The following is a 23,669-nucleotide window of genomic DNA, read 5'->3' as shown; positions in this document are numbered from 1 at the left end:
GCGGTGGAGATGTAGTTGCCGTGGGGGTTCGTCCTTTGTTGTTAGGGTCAGGTTCCCTTACTGTACTTTAGAAAACACTGAATGCGGACGGATGTGAGCACTGTTTAACATATTATGTATTGCACGTAGTGGCTGAACGGTTCGGAGAATGTGACATTAAATTGGCATGGCAATGCACTCTCGTCATTAGACAGCCTATATGAGGCAATGGGTTGTTAACAACAATGTTCCTGAATTGGACTGTCCTGTTCATGCTCTCCACCAGATACAGCACCTTGCGATGGGTTAGAATGTGCTCTTTGCTAAATATCCTGGAGTTTTACATTACTATTTCCTCTCGTTTCGAATCTTGAGGAGGAATGTGCTGCTGTTCCTCCACAGACATTGACACCTCACTGGAAGTGTCCCCAGTAGAGCTGAACGCCTTGCAAAGGAGGAGGGTGGGAACACGCCGTATTAATACCATCGGAGTCTTCCGCGGTGGCATGCTTCAATTTAATCCTCTCGGTTTATAAGCTGTGTCACTTCGAATAACACACTGGAGAGTCCGATAGCTGTCTCTTAACGTCGTCATTAGGAGCTAAGATTACTCACTGATTTCCAGGCATAGCACAGTGTGACAAGGATGCAATGACAGCGTCTCAAGCTCTCCATAAACGGGCAGACACGCACGAAGTATCAAACAGAGAAACTTAGAAGCAGAGAGTGGCTGAACATTGCCAAGAAAATGGGCATGCAATACAATTTGGGAAGATGAGGATTTGGCCTCAGACCTCAACAAACAGGGGTTCTGTGAGACAAGAAGCGGCCGAACTGGAAAAAAAACAGCAACAGGTTTGAGACAGTAGGTACACACTTATTATGGCATTGGGCGTGCTTTGGACATTGAACGAAAGGAAAGTCGGAGGTAAGAGCGATCAACAGTTTCAAACGTGACGCAAGCCGCTGTAGCTATCTGACATCGCTCGGTCCCCCGGCGGGACAGGGCTGCAAAGAACCTCAACTTGCCTTCCGCGTATCCGTCACTGCGGTCCTCTCTGGAACTTCCTAGACTCTGCCACTGCATCTACACTGAAGAGCCAAAGAAACTGGTAAAGGCACGCGTATTCAAATACAGAGATACGTAAACAGGCAGAATGTGGCGCTGCAGTCGGCAACGCCTACGTAAGAATGTTCAAATGTAGGTGAAATCCTATGGGAGTTAACTGCTAAGGTCATCACACCCTAAGCTTACACGCTACTTAACCTAAATTATCCTAAGGACAAACACACACACCTATGCCTGAGGAAGGACTCGAACCTCCGCCGGGACGAGCCGCACAGTCCATGACTGCTGCGCCCGAGACCGCTCGGATAATCCCGCGCAGCGCCTACGTAAGGCACCAAGTGTCTAGGGTGAGGCAGTTGTTAGATCGATTACTGCAGCTACAATGGCAGGTTATCAAGATTTAAATGTTTGAACGAGGTGTTATAGTCTGCGCACGAACGATGGGACACAGCGTCTCCACTACATGTTGTAATCAGTTATTCGGGAATATTTGTGAGCAGTGAGATGCCATTGCTTGACATGGAAGTTTCTCTTATTATTATTATCCTGCGTCTAAGAAATACGCTAAAAGTGGGGGTGTAAAATACAATTTCTTTCAGGAAATGCATCGATTAGTACAAGGTGTGAAATGCTGTGGTACTGGAAGACAGAGCGCCTATTTACTACAAGAAGGAACTAAAATGAATACTGTATTACAACATAGAAGACTATTTACTATGTATCCCAAATAGTAGAAGTGCCATTAAAAAATGGTTGAAATGGCCCTGAGCACTATGGGACTTAACATCTATGGTCATCGGTCCCCTTGAACTTAGAACTACTTAAACCTAACTAACCTAAGCACAGCACACAACACCCAGTCATCACGAGGCAGAGAAAATCCCTGACCCCGCCGGGAATCGAACCCGGGAACTCGGGCGCTGGAAGCGAGAACGCTACCGCACGACGAAGTGCCATTAGATTAACGTAAGAACAGAAAAAAAATCGAATAATACTATATTTTCGAAAGATTCCATAGTACATATCTAAATGAGATTGTAGGAGGAATGATTTGATTCCATTACTATGGAAAAATTAAAATTGCTATCAGATATACAATTAAAATCACTATGGAAAAGAATTCCATTGATAAGAAAAAGAAAATTACAAGTTAACAAAGAAAATTATTGATCATAACTTGGTATAATGAGTGATAACTCGGAATGATATTCCGTGGTTGGCTTATTTGCAAAAGGAAGTCTGATAGGCGAGAATACGAATTTTCTCCATGGCTCATGGAAGAATAAAATTTAATTAGTAGATTCATTAATTTTAAAATAACTAGTACTAGAGATATTCTTTAGATCCCGAGTATACGATCGAATTAACCAGAATTTTTTTTTCATGCTTATTAAGAGATACGCTAAAGATATTAGTACATCCAGGTGATAAAACCATAGCATTTGCGAAACGCTTGGTTTTATCAATTATTGAGTAGGAGTATTATTATAATTATTTTTAGGAAGTTGTATATTAATGGACTGTTGGCGTGATTGCTAAAATACACTCACCTCTATATGTACAGTGGTGTCATAATTAATGTCGTAAAAGCGTACAATTGAGAGTACTCGATACTGCAAGCATACGTCTCAGTAAACATCGTCTCTAAAACACGTAACCTAAGAGTTGTGAACAGTTGTTCATCTTTGCTACTGTGAGACACATCTCCTGAAAACGTACGTATAACTCTTGAGCTATGTAGAGTCCATGTTTAGTGGACATCTCTTTTTGTGTTTTATCCATGCTACTTCCTTCCCAAAGAGCTTGCTGGAGAAGATGAAGAAGTGATCATAGCTGTTACAGTATAGTTCAGCCAGACTTTTCTGCTTCCGGCATCGAGTACTTTCAACTTTATGCTTTTAAGCCTTTTTTTATGATGCACCCAGTATATTTTTTAACTCTTTAAGGTTTTTTTTGGGTGCACGGGTGGTAATGACACAATAATTCATTATTGCTCGTATAATCTGCTTGTGTTAATTTCTTTGCAGGTCTATGAAGCATGACACTGTACGTTACCACACTTCTGGATAATCACTTTAATGTATGTACCCCTGCTCCCCGCTCTTCCTGTAATTCGATGGTCATTGGTAGTTACAAATTTAATGGCAGCGAGTCAAATATTCCTGGTGGTGAAGAACTCATATATGTGTCAATAATGGAGGGTTAAGTTTGACAGCCATCGCTTCTTCGTGTAAACCTCAGACATATTTGTTACGGTAATGTCATGTCTCTGTTAACATTTTCATCTACTTTAGAACTCATGTGGATCAGTATCCGTTACTAATTTAATCACCCAAGGTTTAAACTACCTTAACTCATTTTCCTTAAACTCGTAAGACAGTGCCTATGGAGCTAATAATTATATTTAGCGTTTTTCGTTTGACTGTTATTGATGTTGTTGTGGTCTTCAGTCCTGAGACTGGTTTGATGCAGCTCTCCATGCTACTCTATCCTGTGCAAGCTTCTTCATCTCCCAGTACCTACTGCAACCTGCATCCTTCTGAATCTGCTTGGTGTATTCATCTCTTGGTCCCCCCCTACGATTTTTACCCTCCACACTGCCCACCAATACTAAATTGGTGATCCCTTGATGCCTCAGAATATGTCCTACCAACCGATCCCTTCTACTGGTCAAGTTGTGCCACAAGCTTCTCTTCTCCCCAATCCTATTCAGTACTTCCTCATCAGTTATGTGATCTACCCATCTAATCTTCAGCATTCTTCTGTAGCACCACATTTCGAAAGCTTCTATTATATTCTTGTCCAAACTATTTACCGTCCATGTTTCACTTCCATACATGGCTACACTCCATACAAATACTTTCAGAAATGACTTCCTGACACTTAAATCTATACTCTAAGTTAACAAATTTCTCTTCTTCAGAAACGCTTTCCTTGCCATTGCCAGTCTACATTTTTATATCTTCTCTACTTCGACCATCATCTTATTTTGCTCCCCAAATAGCAAAACTCCTTTACTACTTTAAGTGTCTCATTTCCTAATCTAATTCCCTCAGCATCACCCGACTTAGTTCGACTACATTCCATTATACTCGTTTTGCTTTTGTTGATGTTCATCTTATATCCTCCCTTCAAGACACTGTCCATTCTATTCAACTGCTCTTCAAAGTCCTTTGCTGTCTCTGACAGAATTACAATGTCATCGGCGAACCTCAAAGTTTTTATTTCTTCTCCATGGATTTTAATACCTACTCCGAATTTTTCTTTTGTTTCCTTCACTGCTTGCTCAATATACAGATTGAATAACACCGGAGAGAGGCTACAACCCTGTCTTGCTCCCTTCCCAACCACTGCTTCCCTTTCATGTCCCTCGACTCTTATAACTGCCATCTGTTTTCTGTACAAATTGTAAATAGCCTTTCGCTCCCTGTATTTTACCCCTGCCACCTTTAGAATTTGAAAGAGAGTATTCCAATCAACATTGTCAAAGGCTTTCTCTATGTCTACAAATGCTAGAAACGTAGGATTGCCTTTCCTTAATCTTTCTTCTAAGATAAGTCGTAAGGTCAGTATTGCCTCAAGTGTTCTAGTATTTCTACGGAATCCAAACTGATCTTCCCCGAGCTCGACTTCTACTAGTTCTTCCATTCGTCTGTAAAGAATTCGTGTTAGTATTTTGCAGCTGTGGCTTATTAAACTGATTGTTCGGTAATTTTCACATCTGTCAACACCTGCTTTCTTTGGGATTGGTACACTCCTGGAAATTGAAATAAGAACACCGTGAATTCATTGTCCCAGGAAGGGGAAACTTTATTGACACATTCCTGGGGTCAGATACATCACATGATGACACTGACAGAACCACAGGCACATAGACACAGGCAACAGAGCATGCACAATGTCGGCACTAGTACAGTGTATATCCACCTTTCGCAGCAATGCAGGGTGCTATTCTCCCATGGAGACGATCGTAGAGATGCTGGATGTAGTCCTGTGGAACGGCTTGCCATGCCATTTCCACCTGGCACCTCAGTTGGACCAGCGTTCGTGCTGGACGTGCAGACCGCGTGAGACGACGCTTCATCCAGTCCCAAACATGCTCAATGGGGGACAGATCCGGAGATCTTGCTGGCCAGGGTAGTTGACTTACACCTTCTAGAGCACGTTGGGTGGCACGGGATACATGCGGACGTGCATTGTCCTGTTGGAACAGCAAGTTCCCTTGCCGGTCTAGGAATGGTAGAACGATGGGTTCGATGACGGTTTGGATGTACCGTGCACTATTCAGTGTCCCCTCGACGATCACCAGTGGTGTACGGCCAGTGTAGGAGATCGCTCCCCACACCATGATGCCGGGTGTTGGCCCTGTGTTCCTCGGTCGTATGCAGTCCTGATTGTGGCGCTCACCTGCACGGCGCCAAACACGCATACGACCATCATTGGCACCAAGGCAGAAGCGACTCTCATCGCTGAAGACGACACGTCTCCATTCGTCCCTCCATTCACGCCTGTCGCGACACCACTGGAGGCGGGCTGCACGATGTTGGGGCGTGAGCGGAAGACGGCCTAACGGTGTGCGGGACCGTAGCCCAGCTTCATGGAGACGGTTGCGAATGGTCCTCGCCGATACCCCAGGAGCAACAGTGTCCCTAATTTGCTGGGAAGTGGCGGTGCGGTCCCCTACGGCACTGCGTATGATCCTACGGTCTTGGCGTGCATCCGTGCGTCGCTGCGGTACGGTCCCAGGTCGACGGGAACGTGCACCTTCCGCCGACCACTGGCGACAACATCGATGTACTGTGGAGACCTCACGCCCCACGTATTGAGCAATTCGGCGGTACGTCCACCCGGCCTCCCGCATGCCCACTATACGCCCTCGCTCAAAGTCCGTCAACTGCACATACGGTTCACGTCCACGCTGTCGCGGCATGCTACCAGTGTTAAAGACTGCGATGGAGCTCCGTATGCCACGGCAAACTGGCTGACACTGACGGCTGCGGTGCACAAATGCTGCGCAGCTAGCGCCATTCGACGGCCAACACCGCGGTTCCTGGTGTGTCCGCTGTGCCGTGCGTGTGATCATTGCTTGTACAGCCCTCTCGCAGCGTCCGGAGCAAGTAAGGTGGGTCTGACACACCGGTGTCAATGTGTTCTTTTTTCCATTTCCAGGAGTGTATTATTATATTCTTCTTGAAGCCTGAGGGTATTTCGCCTGTTTCATACATTTTGCTCATCAGATGGTAGAGTTTTGTCAGGACTAGCTCTCCCAAGACTGTCAGTAGTTCTAATGGAATGTTGTCTACTCCCGGGGCCTTGTTTCGACTCAGGTCTTTCAGTGCTCTGTCAAACTCTTCACGCAGTATCGTATCTCCCATTTCATCTTCATCTACATCCTCTTTCATTTCCATAATATTGTCCTCAAGTACATCGCCCTTGTATAGGCGCTCTATATACTCCTTCCACCTTTCTGTTTTCCCTTCTTTGCTTAGAACTGGGTTTCCATCTGAACTCTTGATGTTCATACAAGTGGTTCTCTTACCTCCAAAGTTCTCCTTAATTTTCCTGTAGGCAGTATCTATCTTACCCCTAGTGAGATAAGCCTCTACATCCTTACATTTGTCCTCTAGCCATCCCTGCTTAGCCATTTTGCACTTCCTGTCGATCTCGTTTTTGAGACGTTTGTATTCCTTTTTGCCTGCTTCATTTACTGCATTTTTATATTTTCTCCTTTCATCAATTATATTCAATATTTCTTCTGTTACACAAGGATTTCTACAAGCCCTCGTCTTTTTACCTACTTGATCCTCTGCTCCCTTCACTATTTCATCCCTCAAAGCTACCCATTCTTCTTCTATTGTATTTCTTTCCCCCGTTCCCGTCAATTGTACCCTTATGCTCTCCCTGAAACTCTGTACAACCTCTGGTTCTTTCAGCTTATCCAGGTCCCATCTCCTTAAATTCCCACCTTTTTGCAGTTTCTTCAGTTTTAATCTACAGGTCATAACCAATAGATTGTGGTCAGAGTCCACATCTGCCCCTGGAAATGTCTTACAATTTAAAACCTGGTTCCTAAATCTCTGACTTACCATTATATAATCTATCTGATACCTTTTAGTATCTACAGGGTTCTTCCACGTATACAACCTTCTTTCATGATTCTTAAACCAAGTGTTAGCTATGATTATGTTGTGCTCTGTGCAAAATTCTACCAGGCGGCTTCCTCTTTCATTTCTTAGCCCGAATCCATATTCACCTACTATGTTTCCTTCTCTCCCTTTTCCTACACTCGAATTCCAATCACCCATGAGTATTAAATTTTCGTCTCCCTTCACTATCTGAATAATTTCTTTTATTTCATCATACATTTCTTCAATTTCTTCGTCATCTGCAGAGCAAGTTGGCATATAAACTGGTACTACTGTAGTAGGTATGGGCTTCGTATCTATCTTGGCCACAATAATGCGTTCACTATGCTGTTAGTAGTAGCTTACCCGCATTCCTATTTTCCTATTCATTATTAAACCTACTCTTGCATTACCCCTATTTGACTTTGTGTTTATAACCCTGTAGTCATCTGACCAGAAGTCTTGTTCGTCCTGCCACCGAACTTCACTAATTCCCACTATATCTAACTTTAACCTATCCATTTCCCTTTTTAAATTTTCTAACCTACCTGGCCGATTAAGGGATCTGACATTCCACGCTCCGATCCGTAGATCGCGAGTTTTCTTTCTCCTGATAACGACATCCTCTTGAGTAGTCCCCGCCCGGAGATCCGAATAGGGGACTATTTTACCTCCGGAATAGTTTACCCAAGAGGACGCCATCATCATTTAATCATACAGTAAAGCTGCATGCCCTCGGGAAAAATTACAGCCGTAGTTTCCCCTTGCTTTCAGCCGTTCGCAGTACCAGCACAGCAAGGCTGTTTTGGTTATTGTTACAAGGCCAAATCAGTCAATCATCCAGACTGTTGCCCTTGCAACTACTGAAAAGGCTGCTGCCCCTCTTCAGGAACCACATGATTGTCTGGCCTCTCAACAGATACCCCTCCGTTGTGGTTGCACCTATGGTACGGCTATCTGTATCGCTGAGGCACGCAAGCCTCTCCACCAACGGAAAGGTCCATGGTTCATGGGGTCTCTTATATGCGGTGAGAATGTAAAGGAATGGTCTGTTGAACAGAGTTTATCTATGAAGCAAGTAATACTGTGTATGTACTTTGATCATTATATTGCATTTCAGGACCGTTGGTATTTTACGGAGTGCTTACCGTTCTCAATGGTTTTTGTTCAGTGAATCTTTCCTTGTATTCCATTCCTCCAAATGTGTTCACGCAACTACAACAATTTCGAATTGTACCCCATTCACTGTATTTTTTTTTTTTTTGGGTCGTTAGTCTTCTGACTGGTTTGATGCGGCCAGCTGCGAATTGCACTCCTGTGCCAACCTCTTCATCTAGAGTAGCACTTGCAACCTACACTGTCAGTTATCTGCTGGATGTATTCCAATTTCTGTCTTCCTCTACACATTTTGCCTTCTACAGTCCCCTCCAGTATCATGGATGTAATTCCCTGATGTCTTAACAGATGTCCTGTCCCTTCTCCTTCTCAGTTTTTTCTACATACTCCCTTCCTCTCCGATTCTGCGCAGAACCTCCTCATTCCTTACCTTACCAGGCTACCTGATTATTAACATTCGCCTGTAGCACCACACCTCAAATGCTTTGATTCTATACTGTTCAGGTTTTCACACAGTTCGTGTTTCATTATCATACAATGCAGTGCTCCAGACGTACAATCTCAGAAATTTCTTCCTCAAATTGTGTCCTATGTTCGATACTAGCAGACTTCTCTTGGAGGAATGCTCTTTATGCCAGTGCTAGTCTGTGCTAGTCTGCTTTTGATGTCCTCCTTGCTTCGTCCGTCATTGGTTATTTTTTGCCTAGGAATCAGAATTCCTTAACTTTATCTACTTTGTGGCCATCAATTCTGATTTTAAGTTTTTCGCAGTTTTCATTTCTTGTACTTCTCACTGCTTTCCTCTTCCTTCTATTTTCTCTCCATTCGTATTCTTTACTCATTAGACTGTTCATTCCATTGAGCAGGTCATGTATTACGCCTCACTTTCGCTCAGGGTATCAATGTCATCAGCGAATCTTAACACTGATATCCTTTCACCCTGAATTCTATTCCCACTCATGAACCTTTCTTTTATTTCCGTTATTGCTCTTCGATGAACAGAGTGAACAGTAGGCGGAAGGACTACATCCCTGTCTTACACCCTTTTTAATTCGAGCACATCGTTCTTGGTCATCAACTCTTATCATTCGCTTTCGGCTCTTGTAGATATGGATATTAACCCTCTCTCCCTAAAGCTTACCCCTACTTTCCTCAGAATTTCGAACATCTTGCACCATTTTACACTGTCGAACGCTTTTTCTAGTTAGAAGAATTCTATGAACACGTCTTAATTGTTGTTTAGGCTTGCTTCCATTATCAACTGCAAATTAAAAATTGCCGCTCTCGTGCCTTTACCTTTTCTAAAGCCAAACTGATCGTCCTGTAGCCCAACCTCAACTTTCTTTTCGATTCTTCTGCATATTAATCTTGTCAGCAACTTGGATGCATGAGTTGTTGGGCTGATTGTGAGATAATACTCGCGCTTGTCAGCTCTTGCAGTATACGGGATTGCGTGAATGATATTTTTCGGGGTGTCAGATGGTATGTCGCCAGACTCATATATTCTAAAAGCCAATATGAATAGTCGTTTTGTTGGCACTTCCCCTAATGACTTTAGAAATTCTGATTAAGTGTTATCTATCTCTAATGCCTTATTTGATCTTAAATCCTCGAAAGCTCTCTTAAATTCTGATTCCAATACTGCTTAAGCTGTTGTTGTTGTTGTTGTTGTTGTGGTCTTCAGTCCTGAGACTGGTTTGATGCAGCTCTCCACGCTACTCTATCCTGTGCAAGCTTCTTCATCTCCCAGTACCTACTGCAACCTACATCCTTCTGAATCTGCTTAGTGTATTCATCTCTTGGTCTCCCTCTACGATTTTTACCCTCCACGCTGCCCTCCAATACTAAATTGGTGATCCCTTGATGCCTCAGAACATGTCCTACCAACCGATCCCTTCTTCTGGTCAAGCTGTGCCACAAACTTCTCTTCTCCCCAATCCTATTCAATACTTCCTCATTAGTTATGTGATCTACCCATCTAATCTTCAGCATTCTTCTGTAGCACCACATTTCGAAAGATTCTATTCTCTTCTTGTCCAAACTATTTATCGTCCACGTTTCACTTCCATACATGGCTACACTCCATACAAATACTTTCAGAAATGACTTCCTGACACTTAAATCTATACTCGATGTTAACAAATTTCTCTTCTTCAGAAATGCTTTCCTTGCCATTGCCAGTCTACATTTTATATCCTCTCTACTTCGACCATCATCAGTTATTTTGCTCCCCAAATAGCAAAACTCCTTTACTACTTTAAGTGTCTCATTTCCTAATCTAATTCCCTCAGCATCACCCGACTTAATTCGACTACATTCCATTATCCTAGTTTTGCTTTTGTTGATGTTCATCTCAAGACTCTGTCCATTCCATTCAACTGCTCTTCAAAGTCCTTTGTTGTCTCTGACAGAATTACAATGTCATTGGCGAACCTCAATGTTTTTATTTCTTCTCCATAGATTTTAATACCTACTCCGTTCTTTTGTTTCCTTCACTGCTTGCTCAATATACAGATTGAATAACATCGGGGAGAGGCAACAACCCTGTCTTACTCCCTTCCCAACCACTGCTTCCCTTTAATGTCCCTAGAATCTTATAACTGCTATCTGGTTTCTGTACAAATTGGAAATAGCCTTTCTCTCCCTGTATTTTACCCCTGCCACCTTTAGAATTTGAAAGAGAGTATTCCAGTCAACATTGTCAAAAGCTTTCTCTAAGTCTGCAAATGCTAGAAACGCAGGTTTGCCTTTCCTTAATCTAGCTTCTAAGATAAGTCGTAGGGTCAGTATTGCCTCAGGTGGTCCCACATTTCTACGGAATCCCCAACTGATCTTCCCCGAGGTCGGCAACTACTAGTTTTTCCATTCGTCTGCAAAGAATTCGTGTTAACGCGTTAATATCTTGCAGTTGTGGCTTATTTAACTGATTGTTCGGTAATTTTCACATCTGTCAACGCCTGATATCTTTGGGATTGGAATTATTATATTCTTCTTGAAGTCCGAGGGTGTTTCGCCTGTTTCATACATCTTGCTCACCAGATGATAGAGTTTTGTCATGACTGGCTCTCCCAAGGCCGTCAGTAGTTCCAATGGAATGTTGTCTACCCCAGGGGCCTTGTTTCGACTCAGGTCTTTCAGTGCTCTGTCAAACTCTTCACGCTGTGTGGTATCTCCCATTTAATCTTCATTTACATCCTCTTCCATTTCCAAAATATTGTCCTCAAGTACATCGCCCTTGTATAGATCCTCTATATACTCCTTCCACCTTTCTGCTTTCCCTTCTTTGCTTAGAACTAGGTTTCCATCTGAGCTCTTGATGTTCATACAAGTGGTTCTCTTGTCTCCAAAGGTCTCTTTAGTTTTCCTGTAGGCAGTATCTATCTTACCCCTAGTGAGATAAGCCCCTACATTCTTACATTTGTCCTCTAGCCATCCCTGCTTAGCCATTTTGCACTTCCTGTCGATCTCATTTTTGAGACGTTTGTATTCCTCTTTGCCTGCTTCATTTATTGTATATTCTCCTATCATCAATTAAATTCAATATTTCTTGTGTTACCCAAGGATTTCTACTAGCCCTCGTCTTTTTACCTACTTGATCCTCTGCTGCCTTCACTACTTCATCCCTCAAAGCTACCCATTCTTCTTCTACTGTATTTCTTTCCCCCATTCCTGTCAATTGTTCCCTTATGCTGTCCTTGAAACTCTGTACAACCTCTGATTCTTTCAGTTTATCCAGGTCCCATCTCCTTAAATTCCCACCTTTTTGCAGTTTCTTCAGTTTTAATCTACAGGCCATAAGCAACAGATTGTGGTCAGAGTCCACATCTGCCCTGGAAATGTCTTTCAATTTAAAATCTGGTTCCTAAATCTCTGTCGTACCATTCTATAATCTATCTGATACCTTTTAGTATCTCCAGGATTCTTCCATGTATACAACCTTCTTTCTGGATAAGCTACCTCTCCTAAATCGACTCATGTTTCTTGTTCTATCACATCAGACAAATATTTCCCCCTCACAGAGGCTTACAGTGTACTCTTTCCATTTATCCGCTCTCTCCTCTTCAATTAGCAGTGGAATTCCCTTGACACTCTTAATGTTGCCATCTTGGTTTTAATGTCGCCGAAGACAGATTTAACTTTCTTGTAGGCTGAGTCAGTCCTTGCGACAATCATTTCTTTTTCTATTTCTTCACATTTTTCATGCTGTCCTCTCCTCTTAGCTTCCCTGAACTTCCTATTTATTTAATTCTTCAGCGATTTGTATTACTGTATTCCTGTATTTACCTGAACATTTTTGTTCTCTCTTCTTTCATCAATCAACTTAAATGTAGAGTCCCTTACGCATTGTTTCTTAGCAGTTACAATTCTGCACCGGTAGTCCAAGAGCAGAGTCTCTGATTAGTAATCAATTCGCCCTCCGTCCCGGTTTCGAAACTCATCACAGCCTAAATTTTGATTAATAATTACCATTGGCCGCCGAAGACTTCCAGCATAAGAAAGCACTCTCATTCAGCCTACGGCCTTGTCAAAGAGGGCAGAGGAGTGGAGAGGTGTCCAGTGCACTGTTTTGCCGTTGGTGTAGGGATCTTCCCCTGAAGGCGGAAAACCCCAGCAGTAGAATGAGATTTTCACTCTGCAGCGGAGTGTGCGCTGATATGAAACTTTCCTGGCAGATTAAAACTGTGTGCCGGACAGAGACTCGATCTCGGGACCTATTGCCTTTCGCGGGCAAGTGCTCAACCAACTGAGCTACCCAAGCACGACTCACACCTTTACTTCCGCCAGTCCCGAGTTCGGGTCTCGGTCCAGCACACTGTTTCAATCTACAATGTAAATTTCAACCCCGGCAGTGGTCAACGGCATGGAAATGGAAACCACTGCAGACACATGACGTGTGTCCACATGACGTCTGACCAGTGATTCTAAAATTGCCCTCTCCATTTTCCAAAGATTTCGGAATATTCGGTCTTTCGGATCTCTGGGAGGGGACAGCGACGGGGCAGATGACCATGAGAAACGATGACGAAAGGACAACTTTCTATGAGTCAGGGTGTGGAATGTCAGAAGCATGAATGTGGTAAGGAAGCTAGAAAATTTGAAAAAGGAAATGGAAAGGCTCAATCAAGATATAGCAGGGGTCAGTGAAGTGAAATGGGAGGAAGTCAAGGAGTGAGATGAGTATAGGGTAATATCAACAGCAGCAGAAAATGGTATAATGGGAGTAGGATTCGTTATAAATAGGAAAGTATGGCAAAGAGTGTGTTACACTGAGCAATTCATTGATAGGGTTGATCTTGTCAGATTCTACAGTAGACCTACACTGACAATGATAGTTCAGGTATATATGCCGACGTCGCAAGCTGAAGATGAAGAGACAGAGAAAGCATATGACATAGGGACTGATGAGCAGTTAAGTCCCATAAGATTTCACACACACACACACACACACACACACACACACACAGAAAGCATACGACATTACTGAAAGGTGTAATATAGTACATAAAGGGAGATAAGAGTCTAATAGTGATGGGTGAAAGGAATGTAGTTGTAGGGGAAGAAGTAGAAGAAAAGATTATAGAAGAATATGGGCTTGGGACAAGGAATGAGAGAGGGGGAAGACTAATTGAGTTATCTAATAAATTTCAGCTAGTAACAGTGATTACTCTGTTCAAGAATCACAAGAGGAGGAGGATTACTTGGAAAAGGTTGGCCGAATGATACGGGAAGATTTCTGCTAGATAACGTCACGGTCAGACAGAGATTCCGAAATCAGATACTGGATTGTAAGGCGCACTAAGGGGCAGATGTTGATTCAGATCACGATGAGTAGTGACGACGAGTAGGAAGAATCAATAGGCAAAAAGTACTAAGGGATGACGAGACACGCTTGGAGTTCTCTAAGGCTATAGGTAAGGCAATAAGGATTAGCTCAGCAGACACTATAGTTGTATGGACATCTGTAAGAAGGGCAATCACAAATGTTGAAAGAACAACGTAGGTACAAAGAAGGTAACTGCGAAGGAGCCTAGTGACTATAACTAACTGTATATAAAGTTGGGGTGAAGAAAAATGAATTAAGCTGTACGAATTTCAGGTATATAGCAAATCAGTAGAAGTTTGAGGGACGTGTTGGTGAAGACAAGCTACCTCGCAAGGTCTAGGTTGATTCAGATTGTTAGACAGTGCACGGCACAGATGTAATACGCTCTTGTCCTGCACAGTTGTATCTGTATGACACAATTTATTTACAAGCGCAGACATTAGATGCATGTGGTATACAGTAGGCAACCTAACTTCACTTTGGTCTTGGTTAACTCTGGTTAACTCCCCTGTCTTCCGTTGCGTTTAGTGAAAGTCGATGCCCCTCAGATACTTTAAGAAACTTTAGTTGTTACAGGCAGATTGCGTTTTCTTGCATGTGGTTCAAATTGATATAATGCCAGTGTTATAATATGACACCCGAGGTTATTGTTAAATAATGGACGGTAGGTTTTCAAGAGTCTTGACTGTGTGCAGGTATCAATTAAGTATCCTTACTTTCATATTAGTACAACATGGTTGTATTACAGTTTCAAAAATGAGAGGATACACTTGCTTGATATCAAACAACTCTGTTGAAGAACACAGGTGATCAACTCACCGTTTATTACACAACATTTTTAACCAAACTGTGCTTCAGTGCTCATTCACTCTCACCACCTCCTTTCCGTTACTGTTTCACTCTGGTTAAAATAATTCCGGAAATTTCGCATGCAAATGTTGGATTCTCGTATTGGCCAATTGCCTTTTTTGTCATACATCCTTGTTAATTTCAAACACTTTAACTACTTATTTCCGTTCGCATTTCCTTAGTGATTTCTTATTACAACTCATCCAGTTAAATGTTTAAATAATATTCTCCATCTTATCATACTTATCCATCTAACACCTGTCCACATTTATCTCGCCTTTAATGTAAAGTCAATGTTCTCCTTATCTTACTTCGTCATGCGACCTACTGGCTCACTCACAAACCACCACTGAACTGAAATAAGCATGCGTGCTCCAGTCTAAAAACTCGTCTTGTTTGTGAGACAATGTCCAACACATGTCCGTCTACGAAAGAGCTTCACCCACCCCTATCCTCCCCATCCTCCGTCGTGGTAGTTGTGGTACGTATACGCAGGTTAAAAATATATTCTTAATATTTGTAAAACAGGTGCGGACATCTGTAACTGACTGTACGCGAAGGTGTACTTTTCGGCACGATTTACTCTTGCGACCTCTTTTTATCTACTATAGTAGTGAAGCAATAGGCGTTATTGGGTATTGAATCATGTGTTTACTTGAGCGATATTCGATAGTTTGTGACAAGTGAATCACAGCGATAAACACTAATCAGTGTTCTGCAGGGGAATGGTACTCAGAAGTAACCGGAAATATTTGAAATGCGAGAATAATATTTGCAGCAGAAAATCATTATGCAAGCGACTGCACGTTAAATGGGCCTGGAACTGTGGTATGCGGGCAGAGATTGAATGCCATTCTGTACGTTTCCTGAGCTATTTTCGCGTATCATTTCATTGCAAACATTGGCAGGGGTCCTGTTTCATTTCTCTTTACTACAGCTGATTTATAGTAATCAGAATGGTCCTTTTATCTGTCTCTTCATAGAATACAAATATTAACCGTAGAACAAACCACTCACCCTCATTTTCCACGCTCCGATCGACATCTCGAGCTGTTTTTTAAACAGATTTCAAGTGGAAGTTGCACGAGAGACTGAATCCCAGTTTTCACTATGGATAACGTAGCTCGTGCTATAGCAACGTAGTACAGTATTTGTTGTCACATGGCACAGTGCATGCCCGACACTGGAAAAGATTGGTATCTGAGATGAACCATGCAAACATACTGCAGAGTAGCGACTCAGTGTGTGTCAACACCAAGTGAGGACGTCTCTATTCTGATCTGAATAATTGTAATACACAATCATCTAGCGGAATAGTGACTCGAGATATAAATTTACCAGCATTCTTCTGTCAATGACGTCCCTTTCGACAGGTCTGCTCACTGGAACTGACCGTGAATTAACTCTCCTGATTAATTATCTAACAAGACTTACTTGTGCTGGGGCTTTGCACCCAACAAGAAAGAATCAGCTGAAGGAATTGTAAATAATGTCTTCCAGAAAACTATTAATTGGTTCTCTACCAATGGACTCTCACTAAATTTTGATAAAGCACAGTTTATACAATTCTGTACAGTAAATGGCATAACACCGTTGGTAAATATAGACTATGGACAGAAGTCTGTCCCTAAGGCAGAATACTCAAATTTTCAAGGTGTTTGCATTGATGAGCAATTTAATTGGAAGAAACACATCGACGATCTGCTGAAACGGTTAGGTTCAGCTACTCATGCTATTAGAGTTATAGCAAATGTTGGTGATAAACATGTGAGTAAATTAGCCTACTATGCCTATTGTCATTCACTGCTTTCATATGGCATCATATTTTGGGACAACTCGTCGTTAAGAGAGAAAGTATTCATTGTACAAAAGGGTGTAATAAGAGTAATCGCTGGAGCCCACCCATGATCACCTTGCAGACATTTGTTTAAGGAACTCGGCATATTCATAGTATCTTCGCAATACATATATTCACTTACGAAATTTGTCATTAATAGCCCATCCCAATTCAAAAACAATGGTGAAGTGCATAGCTACAACACTAGAAGAAAGGATTAAATCTCACTTTGGCACAGAAAGGGGTGAACTACGCTGCCACAAAAATCTTTGGTCATTTGCCATATAGTATTAAAAGTCTGACAGATAGCCAAGTAACATTTAAAAGCAAATTAAAAGAATTTGTGGATGACAACTCCTTCAACTCTATAGATGAATTCTTAGGTATGAAGCAGTAACTGTAAAAATTAAAAAATAATTAATTGCTTTGTGTAAAGAATACTTACATTGAAGTGACACGTCCCACATCATTACGAAATGTCGTATTCATGATCTACGAAACAAGGATTAATGTATGTACTTTTTCGTGTATGGGCTTTGAACTGAGTATCACACAGTTGAAGACTCTTAACTCGCGCCATAGTGTCGTATTGACTACACATCTGTTTGTAATAGGTTAATTCAGATATCGTGTCCACACTTGCTGCATACACTACATTTAATCGCAAAATTTGGGCGCAATACATGGCACATCTTGAAATGTGACCTGTTTGGGCATATATGTCACCCTTCCCCCGGGTTTCATTGTGAGAAAATTGTGGCTGCATTGGGTCTCAAAGCTACCCAATTGAAACTACGACCTTATGAGAGTAAGACGTAACGGAGTTATTAGAGCAAGGGTTGAACAAATAGGTAAGTACTTGATAACAGATTTTAAACCTGTAACGAGTGTATGATTTTAACCCCAATATACTACAAATTAATAACGTTAGCCCATATTGTATTAGTAAATTCAATTGCTCCTTGTACAAGAAGTGAAAATTCGCGATATTTGCCAGCTAAATCTGCAGTGTTAAAGCCCCTTTTGCCCACAAAAAAAACGGAGCGTGAAGAACATTGGTTTCGTAATAGGGCTCGGAAAGCCAAAGTGTTTGGCGGAAAATAGCCCGTGGCACAGGGGTGGGTAGAGTGGGAGGGGGGTGATGGGGGCGGCTTATGGAGATGCCGCGTTCGATACCGGCAGCAGGAAATTGTGCCGCGCGCAATATATTCCGCGGCGAGCTGTAAAACGGGGTCCGGTGCGCCAGAGGAAATCCAGCGGGCTGCCTGCCCCTACGCGCTATACCTGCCTCACAACGCAAACTCGGCTCGGAAGCGGATAACTGCACTGTTTTCCGTCCGGCAATCCTACGGGATGAAGAAAATGACCAGCGCTCTCGTAATAAAGACGGGAACAGAACAGTGCAGCCTGGCCGTGCGTGGCAATTAACGTATTCACCACCGCTAGCGTCGGGCAGATGAACCTCATACATCTGTAATTAGAAAATGACCTTAGTTTATCATCGCTCCTACTATCAGCGTAAAGGTTTTTAGCATTTTACTCTCTAATTGAGCGTCGGATATAAGTTTCATCAACACAGTTGATGACAATATTTTTGCCCTGTCACTTCCTTATAAGAATTACGTATTTATCTGTCCATGTTACACAAATTCTGAAATATCTTTAGTTTTTCTTTAGCCTGAAACAATAGACGGTGGAGTGAAGCCGAACAGGTCCTCTGTTGGAATAGAATAACATTTTGCGACGACCCTTGAATTTTACGATTTACCATTAATTTCATATTATACGGATTGTGCTCACGCTATATCATTGTGATTAGAAATATTTCGAATAAGTTACTTTTTTTTCGTTTTGATATTACAGGACTGTACTCTGGACAACAAACTTGTATTAGAACTGAAGAACCTCTTGCTCCAGTTGTCCATGTGCCGCAAAAGATGAATTGTCAAATGAGTAACAGAGTTTCCTGAAGAATATACTGAAAAGGGCATCGAAGCTATTGATCCACTCATGAAGAAAGCTATTAAAAAGTTTCGAGAAATGTGTAATCCAGACCCCTACGATAACCATACGAAGATTCCTTGATTATTACTCTTTCCTGAAACTTTGTAAGTAGGCTGTAAAGAATAGTCCCTATCTTTCTTCAGGAAGTTGCAAATTCAGGTTTTTCAGCATGCCCGTGACGCTGCCCCGTAAGTAAGACAAACCAACGACCATTCGTACGCCCTTTTTTTTGTATACGCTCAATGTCCCCGATTAACCCTATTTGCTATGGTTCCCACATACTTACGAAATGTTGTAGGACTGGTTACAAGAGCTTTTTTAGTAATATTATTTGTGGACTACTAAATTTTCGCTTTATCTTACAAGTGAAGCTAAGTCTACCAGATGATTTGTCTACGACTGAACCTGTGTGATAATTCCTTTTCATATTCGAACAAATAGTTATATCCAAGTGTACATGTATGTGAATTGACTGATTCCTACTAAGACTTGTTCTGTTATAAGTCTTGAATACTGGTATTATAGAGGGAGAAAAGCCCGACAGCGAACAAAGAATTTGATGTTCATTGCAAAGGAACTGCAAAACACAGGTGAAAACGTTTTCTTGTGTTTCTTCGTCAATTACTCAACAGCTCGGAGGTGTACAGCAGATTACAGTTCAATATCATTTTTTTCTAGGATGTGAGTATTGAATTCATTGTAATTATGCTTCCGAAAATGTGAGGTCACTTACGCTTAAAAGCCTGAGTAAATTCAGTATCATAAGTAAATAAGAGTGTAGTTGAGTAACTTCGACAAAACATGCCGTTACATAATTGTAGAACATTAATGGAGCGTGAATTTTTCTTCTGCCTGTTCCGTACTTAATACAACGTTTAAACATGCTTTGTACATCACATGAATGTGCACATTCTGAAATGTGTTGATAACGTAAGTGAGCAGCATTGACTATGCAACACTGTAATTATGAGAAAAAACATCTATCAGTTACTTAAAATAAAATTAACATAACTGACGGTTGTCATTACATAATCACATAAAAACATGTTTTACTTTGAGCAAAATAAGACCGAAAATTAAGTGAGAAGTAATAAAGTAACCATAGGACGAGCAGCTATACTCCGCAACCCATCTTACGGTGTGTGACGCAGGACAACTTTGCAGTGTGTTGAGCAAACTTAGCGGAAATTATAACCCAAACAAATATGTAGAGAAAAAGGCAACAAAGAAAATTATGAAGAAAAAATAAAAAAATGCCATAATAAATGGCAACTGGGAGAAGCTGAAAAACAATATAAACTTGAACCACCCAAGAAAAGATTATACAGGGATAAAACGCAATAGAATTGAAAGAGTAAATGGCAGATAATATTTCTAAACATTGAGTAATGTTTCTTCATTACTAAATACTTCGTACTACAGATGTATAAATGTTAAAAACAAGGATTTGAAGAAAACGTTTGAGAAAAATTGAGAAGAAAAGGAAAAAAAGACGTCAGTGAGCCCTCCCTTGTTCCAAGTCCTCGTTCCCATTTCTCTCATCTTTTAAATCTGATGTGACGGTAAAAGCGCGGATTCATTTAATGAGGAAAAATATGAGTTTCAAGAATGTCAGTAAAATTGGAAGCTTCGTTTGGTCACTGCGTTCTTAGATTAGCGCTGAAGCCGCGTTGCAATAGTTTTACGGTGCTTTGTGGAAAAAGTGCTGCAGTCTTCGCATAGGTAAGTGTTGTAATTCGTTTGTTGATGTCTATTATAGATTATCTCTCTATATCTGAATACTATGAATGTTGATTTTCCTAATAATCACTTACGTGCTCATATGAGGGCATTATGAATCAAGATACTTTCAGTCACTGTCTTTAATACATACAGAATTGTTTTCTTTCATTTTATGTTTTTTAATCTGTATGTATTGAGTGTATCACCCAATAATTTCTGAAATAAACTTAACGACTACGTGCATTCGTGGAAAGGACCACATGATTTATGCTGAAAATATTTTTTAGCAACATTTCCTTGGCACTGAAACTTAGTGAGCTGAACAGTGAATGTTGGTCCCATTGACAATGACAGACTGCAGGGAGAAGAAAGAAAACGGGAGTTTGGGAAACAGTTACAGAAGTAATGACATGGCAGCTCTTCAGTGACAACATCAACGGTGGGAGTTATTGTCACAAGATGAACTGAGAGTTCACTTGTAATTAATGTAATATCATTTGCAAGAACTGAACCAGAAGGAGTCGTTAACTAGCTTAGATGAAAGGTTAAGAAGTTTATAGAGATCAAAAGATCCCCGCTACACTGAAATTTGTAATAATCACATGGGAGGGTTTGAGGGTTTAACTTGATGAATTCTCTAGTTACCCTTTACATAAAGGACTCTAGAGACCTCAGGCGATACATGAGGGTTTTCTACTACATGCTGAACGTAACTGAAGGTAATGCCTGAATACGCTGGAAGATGAACGGAGAAGAAGTTAAGGATCTCTTGGCGTTCAAAAGTAGAGTGGCCTCAGTACTGAAATGCTGTACAAGAGGAAAAAAATAATTGCAAGGAAGAACATAGATCGACCTTCAGTTGAACAGACATTGTTGTAGGGATATATAAAGAGGAAATCTCTCATTCCATTTGTAATGAATTAAGATTCGATGGTGGATCGCTATGGCCGGCCTAGGCACGCGGTCCAAATGTCAACAGTTTTCGTGATGGGGATTGTTGCCTAAAGACATGTTAGATCTGTGAGGCGTGTAATGTTTATCTGTGTCCTGAGTGTAAGAAACAATTTCATTCCACACCATAAAATTCAAAATAGTGTGTATACTTTTTTGATGTGCTGTTTTATATTAATAGTAAAAGTTCAATACAAGACGAAGTCATTTTGGTTCCCATTGTCTTCATATGGGGACGCTATTACTAATAACTGCAAGATGTAATCGTTTTCTTTCTCACTGTCCTCATATAAGAATTGATCTACATAAATATTTTTAGGCTCAAGCGCAAAGAACTCTGCATAACATAGGTCTTCTGGAATTCAAAAAGTATTTCAGATGTTTTCTTCAACTTCGGCTTGGTATTTCGTGTATGAGAGGATTAAGAAAATCATTTCTATATACATAAAAAAATCAGCTCTAACATTGTAAGATTTTTCTTACGTGTTTATGTTAAGGACAAAAATTTGAAGAAATAGTCTTAGAACGATTTACGCTAAATAGGAAATAGTAAATGTATCAATCAAAAATGCAGCTAATTATATCGCAACAAACTTGAAGTGGAAAAGTTCATCAATTCTGGGTGTCTTTACAACGTAGATATAGACAAATTGAACAAAGATATTCTTGAGTTTTCATGTGAAAAGTACGTACCGGAATAGGAATAGAATCTGGAAATAAACAATACAGAGGAAAGACAAATGACATGGAGAACATCCTTAGAAAGTAATGCGCTTAGTATAATACCGAAGTAGAAAAAATAAAAAGTCCTAAGTGTGCCAATAACCCTCACAGTTGTAAGAACACTGCACTGTTGAAGTATTGTACAGCATGTTCAAAACAATAAATTAATCAGCAAATATCAGTATAGAGTCTCTTTTGTGTACATTGTTCACGAACAACAATACTTTAAGATACGTTTTAAGTATAGTGTTATCCTAAGTGCGTAACTGACGCAAATGAAACCTGTCAACTTTTGAAGGGTATTGTTATCGTGAAACTCTTGAGAAAGGCAACGGGCTCGTGCAAACTTCGTTTCCCCCCGTGCTTTCTTTGATGGTCCCCGAGTATAATTTTCACCGGGTTAAGCTCTAAGTTGCCTTTCTTGATTAAGTTTATCAAAGTTCCGTAATGTACTTAGCACCTATTAAGCCGCACACAGTTACGTCGGATTTACGAGCAGCGTGGATTCATCCCAGAGGTGAAAGCGGCAGTATCTGCAGCGTAGCGGTTCTACGGGCTCATACCAACGCTAAGTAGTGTTTAAGTCCTATTTTGGTTAAGACTTTTAAGACGTGCGAAGACTTGAGTTTACGAATCAGCGAAAATGCGGGTAGTTATGAGCTTCCTGTAATACTCTGATGTATGGTCCACGTGAATGACACAGTAGGTCATATTTACCATATATTGTGAAGTGTACACACTCGAGAAACTGATAACGAACATAGGTCATCCTATTTACAAAATGGTAAATCGAGTCTAGAAAATTACAAACAAATGCCACTATGTCCTCTCATGAGCTATGGGCCTTACTGAGCTGGGTTGTACAGTTGGCGCAACCATATTAGTATGTGGTGCTGTAGGAAAATGCTAAAGATCGCACAGCGATCCTGCAGTCGTAACTAAAAATGAGGAGAGTCCGTCATCATTGCGGTCCCCTTCTCTGCGTTACCACCGATGGGACGAAACTGTCCCTATTTGTGCCAAAGCAGTGGGTGTAAGGGACCTAGTTGTGTTCTGTCACGTCACAGCAAAACACGGCATTTCTAATCTATCTGTGGCCGTGACTTCTTCAAATGTTATCGTTCCAGCACAGAGTGATCACGTAGACCTGAAATTACCGCTTCAGCTGTAAAGCTTCAGTGGAACTACCAGGAAAGAGGCTGAGGTTTCTTCTTACTACAATAATGAGTTCCTTAGTTTATAGGGACACAAGCACTCTGTATTATTGTAAACTTCTCCGCATTAATTAGTAAAGTTACTAATCATTCTTTTTGTTCATTACAATTCCTTCTCACTTTGAAACTGAGTATCAAATCCATGTTAGTAAAATTGTGAACGTTGGTTTGTTAAAAATCGACTGTCTCCGAAATGTCTCAACCGATTGCTATGAAATTTGGCACAACACTATATACGAATAAGGATGTGTATTTA

This window comes from Schistocerca americana, chromosome 1, assembly GCF_021461395.2.
Source record: "Schistocerca americana isolate TAMUIC-IGC-003095 chromosome 1, iqSchAmer2.1, whole genome shotgun sequence".
Lineage (NCBI taxonomy): Eukaryota > Metazoa > Arthropoda > Insecta > Orthoptera > Acrididae > Schistocerca > Schistocerca americana.
The sequence above is the reverse complement of the archived record's forward strand: the minus strand, read 5'-3'. Positions refer to the sequence as shown.